The following is a 6,270-nucleotide window of genomic DNA, read 5'->3' as shown; positions in this document are numbered from 1 at the left end:
ATTCAAGCTTACATTTGTTAGTTTACTGACTCATTCTAGATGTTCTATCAAAAGAGATGTCATGAGAAGTTAAGTTAGAAGATCCAAGAGGAGGCTGCTCCATGCAGAATTGTAAGAAAGTCTAATGATGATGAAAGAGAGCTATTTGAGGGTACAGTGGCCAGAAACCCACATGAACTACTCAGGAGTTTGCATGAGGAGCTGTTGGCCCTTTGGTTTGGAGTTGAAGCGTCACAGTGATGGGGACTTGTTGGGAACCTGCTGTTATTTGTTTTGTTTTTGTTTTTAGAGATGTTTTCTTTATGTAAGAGTCCTGGCTGTCCTGGAACTCGTTTTGTAGACCAGGCTGGCCTTGAGCTCACTGAGTTCCACCTGCCTCTGCCTCCAAAGTGCTGGGATTAAAGACATGAGCCACTGGGCTATTGTTTCGTTTTTTGTTGTATCGGGATGAATGCAGCATCAGCCACTGACCACAGCCAGAACTGTCACAGAGTGAATTTCCAAGAAACTATGGAAAATTTAACGTTTGGGGAATTGTATAGGATTGAAAAGAAGGAAGGTGGAGGGTTAGATAAAGGAAGGGGTAGGAGATGTTCTCTTCTTATAAAGGGAAAAACAACCACATACTGTGTGCTCTCTGCAGAAGCAGTGAGGAGGCGAGTCTGAAAGCACTGAAGGGAGAAGGAGTGAGGAAGGGTGTAGCCATGACCTTGATTAGATGAGAAGGCTTGGGTTGGGACAAATAGAGAAGATGGAGAACATGGGCATGTCTTAGGTAGATGCTGTATGGGTAGAGTGGACATCTCTCTCTGTTGTTTCTACTTTCTTGATTAACAGGCAAGAGGGACAGCTGGTTGTCATGAGAAGGGGTTGCTGGAAGTTTCAGAAAGTAGGAGGAGTTTCAAGAACTATCAGAAGAGCAGGAGAAAAATGTGCAATAGAAAATGTTCTAGATTTCTGGACTGCATAGGGGTACCATAGATGGTAACAAGCTTAGGGTCATAGAAACAGCTGGCAGCATTTTGTTTGTTTGCTTTTTATTTTTTATAATTCACAGGTAATTAGCATGAAGTGAGCAGAGAATTTGATTTAACCTGGCTTGAATTTTAGCTGAGTAGCATTAACAGATCCCAGGGACTTGAGGGTATGCATGATGGAAATTGTTGAAAATAAACCCCCCAAAAAACATGAATCCAAGGGTGGGAGGAAGTGCATTTTTGAGGAGTAAGAGACTGTGAGGTTGTGGTCCATATCACAGGACTGAAGATCCAGTGCTGGAGAGAGGGATGACAATCGCCTGATGTGAGTTCATGATTCTGGCCAGAAGGAAGATGCCTGAGAGTCTGACTTAACAGTGAGTGTTGTAATGATGAAGGCTCCGGGGGTAACTGCAATGGTTAATCTTGACTGTTGGCATGATGAGATGTAGAATCACATCACTGGGTGTATCTATGAGGATATTTCCAGAATGACTTAACTAAGAATGAAGACTCATTCTAAATATGGGCAGCACTATTCTATGGTTTTCTATGGGCAGACTGAGCTAAAAGGAGCAAGTAAGCTGAGAAGCAGCATTGATTTCTCTCTGTTTCCTAACTGTGGATGAAACTTGGCCATCTCCTCCACACTCCATCTTCATACTTCTTCACCTTCAAACTGTGGTCTAAAATAAATCCCTCCTTCCTGAAGGTATCTCATCAGGAATTTCATTACAGCTATGAGAAACCTATACAGAATCATAGAATATGGCAGAGGCGGCAGAGAGGCAGGTGATGTCCCTGAGGAGAGGCCATCATGCAGGGAACAGAGAGGTTTAAGATCCAGATGGGTCTGGGGAAGCTGGACATGGTCCATACTGACAGTATGCCCCACAGAGAACATGACCTCTGCAGTATACATGGAAACCTTGAATCAAAAATGAATCCTACAAGGTTCTGGCAACAAGTGGTATGTTCTGCAACAGGCCTCACTACCCCTGGAAGCCCTGGATAGTCTGCCCCAACCTTTTCACATACCTGCCTGCTCTTCTAGGACTTTCATTTATAGTTGTGTGTACAAGCCTCCAGCTTAGTCCTGTCTTTCTAAATAAATCTCCTGCCATACCTTCTATGGCTTTTGATCTCCCATGATACAGCCCAGCATATGATATTTTGGTGTTTTCTCTTGGTCACAGTACATACTCAGGGAGTGTCAAATAACAGCTTGTATTTCAGATTTCTGCCACTGATGAAGCATGTGCTGGTGTTCAAAATTCTGTAGCCTTTTTTTTTAAAAAAAGATTTTATTTATTATGCATACAGTATTCTGCTTCCATGTATATCTGTACACCAGAAGAGGGCACCAGATCTCATAACAGATGGTTGTGAGCCACCATGTGGTTGCTGGGAATTGAACTCAGGACCTCTGGAAGAGCAGACAGTGTCTTAACCTCTGAGCTATCTCTCCAGCCCCTCTGTAGCCTTTTTATTTCTCCCATTTCTACTATATAGCTGTCCTTGAAGACTAAGTAGACCACCAAGTTAGTGTCTGATCTTAGATAGAGCCTTATTCTCCCATATTTGGACATTAAGTCTGAACCCTCACTGTCTTATGGAAAATTGACTGTCTTACTACTTATATGTTGATGGAAGCCTGGCCCAGATGCTCAGTGGCCCCTTCTGTGGCTATTTAGTGACGACTAGTGATGTCTCTGATGGCATCATGGCACTCATTATTTTACATGTAGAGAAAGACAGGGATATGATTTTTGTTAATGGATTATTATATTTCATTTGCATATATTTATAATTATTTTGTTCATAAGAAGATCATTGCTCCAACTAAATGGCACAAGATTTCTTTCTAAGGGAGGCTTGAGCAATTTACAGTGTCATCTGGGAAAGTGGTGTAATTAGCATCCACTCTAATGTTAATGAGACCTGGGTAGGTGGGAGCTCTTCCCTGTTTCACCAAGATACCTCTGTGTCCTGGCTGGTTTTGCAGACTGTGGGCTTCTAGTGGGGAGGAGATGGCTCCTTGGAATCTGTGTGTATTTGTTGATGCAACTTAGGGACCCCAAGGAGACAGGAGAAGAGGTGTGTGTGCCTGTGCGTGCATTGTGTGTGTGTGTGTGTGTGTGTGTGTGTGTGTGTGTGTGTGTGTGTGTGTGTCCCTTTTAGGACTCGGGACTATGATTCCAAGAAGCTGAGAGTTTGATGTAGCTTTGGGAGCATCAACTATCTATGAAAAATCCTACTTTTTAAAAGTTGGACATGTGCTCGCTTCGGCAGCACATATACTAAAATTGGAGCGATACAGAGAAGATTAGCATGACCCCTGCGCAGGGATGACATGCAAATTCGTGAAGCATTTCATATTTTTACTGAGAGCATGATAAATATGGTTGATAACAATATGCTATATTTTAAAAGTTGTGAGATAGTATACTTAAAGTGTTCTCAAAACAAAAATGATGAATATGCATGATATAACATATTAATTGGTTTAATTTAGCCATGCCATTGTGAACATACTGTATTATGTATCATAATTGTGCATTACTTTATTTATGAACTAAATAAATGAATGGAAAAAAAAGTTGGACAATCTGGGAACAGCACCTAGCAGACAGCAGGTGGAGGCAGAATCATAACGGGTCATGTAGGTATAGTAGCAAAGACACAGGACTGGCTTTTAAAAGACTTCTGGCTCAATAGGGAGGGGTGCTTCAGAACCGTGGACAGCAAACCCACTGCCTTAGGAAACACCAAGCTAATAATGATATTCTGTAGGTTCTGTACACTATTGAGAACCCCATAAAGTCTCACCAATATGACTACCAAAATGAGAGCTGAACAAGGATGACACCAATGAGCATGCCAAATTGGACAGAGGGGAAGTCCACAAGGCTTCAACCCTACACAAAGAACTATAGGCATTGGAGGAAAGCTGGGATGAGGAGAGGTGGTCTTCTCCAGAATTGATTTTCCAGCACCAGATGTCATCCCTGAAAACATACATATAAGCATATGGCATTATACAGACTGAACAGGTTATATTTAGGAGCATGTATGTATATACATATATACATGCAATAGCAATTAGTGAAAATAGAGATCATGAATTTGAAGGAAAGCAGGTAAGGGCATAAGGGAAGAAAGGAAAAGTAGAAATGTTATAATTAAATTATAATATCATAGGGCTGCAGAGAGTTCACTAAGCCAGAGAGTAATACCATTCTCAGGAGTAGATGCCTTTTACATGTGTGAACTCAAGGAGGCAGTGAGAACAACACACAGGACTTCAACTGTGAACAAATGTGCTTCCTGATGGGGTCATGGTCACAGGTTCTTTGCAAAATCACAGGCAGGCAGCAAGTGGCCAAAGCTATAACTTATGACCTCTCCTCTCCTTCCATCTTATTTCATGATAATGATAACCACCATTATTAACCTGTGATGGAAGGTAGGGGTGTCTCTCAGTTCCATCTTCATGAAGAACTTAATTCATTCAGGAGACAAGACAGTTTAAGCAGTGTACTCAGCAAAGCAAACACCCTGAGGAGAGGCCACAGTAGGTTGCCCCAAAGGGAGGAGCAGACTCATGGTTTCTGTGTTATGGATTTTAGAGAATAGACACACACACACACACACACACACACACACACACACACACACACACAGAAAGAGAGAGAGAGAGAGAGAGAGAGAGAGAGAGAGAGAGAGAGAGAGAGAGAGAGAGAGACAGTGGACATATTTATAAGAGAAGGTGACCACTTCCCTCATCATGGGGAAGTCAGTCCTTTTACAGTTATTTCTTTGAATGATCCTCTAGAGAAACCCAGGAGGGAGGAGATTAAAACTGTACTGCAGAGATACAAAGAAATCGAGGTCTTCTGAGGATGCAGACCCTTTGTTAAGCATTCATGTATGGGAGAATTCCTTGGTGCCTCCATTTATGATATAGTGGAAAAATTCTGACTACAGCTTCAAGGATGTTTAGTCACAAAGTGACATGCTGACTTTCAAGACACACAGCTACCAGGACACAGTTACAGCTTTCCTTGGCTAACCATATGAAATTGCTTGACTACCTGGTATCAAGCCCGATCAGGGGTCACAGAACAAGGGAGTATTTCATTTCTTACAGAATCCAGTCTGCAGCTGCTGGAATGATGAAAGGAAAGGAATCTGCTGATTTGGCCTGTACCTGTCAGGTCTAAGTTGCCACATAACACTGTTACGATAAATCTGTCAAAAACCGCCTGAGCCCCACCACCACTTGTGAGCTTTATGCCAGCCTCCCGCCTGAGTTAAGGCCCAAATGAATACACAGAAACTTGTATTAGGTTCAAAGCTGCTTGGCTAATGACTAGGATTCTCATCTGCTAGCTCAGTCTTAATTATCATAAATCTATATATGTTATAAGATTTATCTTATCGGACGCCTTATTGGCATTCCTCCCTGCCGGTGGATCACATCCTGCCGCTGGAGGAAGAATGGGAAAAAGAGAGAACACTTCCTGTTTCCTTGCTAAATATGAGTCTCCTTGCTATGTCACTTCCTGCCTGGATCACCACTTCTCTACTACAGTTCCCAGAATCCTCTTTGACTCCTAGACCCATCTAACTTGCTGTCTCATTGGCCAAACAGTATTTTATTTATCAATCAATAAGATATACATACACAGAAGTACTTCCCTAACATTGCTACTTAGGGACACTCCATGGTTAGCTGAGACAGATAGGCAAGAGGCCCAAGACCTCCATGCCTGTCTCATGTTGACAGGGCTCTAGCTCCTCTTGTTGGCCTCTGTACTTCCCTGAGTCTTGTTTTATATTTTCCAGGGATCCACATGTCAGCTGTGAATGCCCACCTCCACCTTACTTTCTGCATTGTGTTTTCTATGGCCCATCTCCCAGTTCATCTCTAAGATTGAGGCAACATCACGAGTGCCACTGAGAACTGTAGGAGTTGCTGTAAGGTACTGAGGACTCAGTCCTCTGGGGCACCTTAGTGCTTAATAAGGAAGCAGCCTGCTTTGGGAGACCCTTGAGGCTTCTCCAACTGAATGAGCAGAGAGAATTCCTGGGCTGAGTGGGGAGAATGTAAATCTCTGGTCTTAGCTTGACCCTCTCAACATTGGCTGCTTACTTAGGTTTCCTCATCCCAGCCTTCCAGTCCCCATGCTCCGAGCCTACAGACCACAGATTTTTAACACGTTGACTCTACATTTCCTAGTATTTCTCCACAGCTTCTTCATCCATCCCGCACCCAATGCACATGGCCCAC

General features: G+C 42.8%; 1 non-coding gene across 1 annotated transcript; it reads left to right on the top strand.

The window, feature by feature from the left end:
* Positions 1–3,253: 3,253 nt before the first annotated feature.
* Positions 3,254–3,360, top strand: LOC113831740. Its single transcript, XR_003484060.1, has one exon. It is a non-coding gene; the product is annotated as a U6 spliceosomal RNA (small nuclear RNA).
* Positions 3,361–6,270: the final 2,910 nt, after the last annotated feature.

This window comes from Cricetulus griseus, chromosome 3, assembly GCF_003668045.3.
Source record: "Cricetulus griseus strain 17A/GY chromosome 3, alternate assembly CriGri-PICRH-1.0, whole genome shotgun sequence".
In the NCBI taxonomy this organism is placed as follows: Eukaryota; Metazoa; Chordata; class Mammalia; order Rodentia; family Cricetidae; genus Cricetulus; species Cricetulus griseus.
This window is presented reverse-complemented; position numbering and strand designations above follow the sequence as displayed.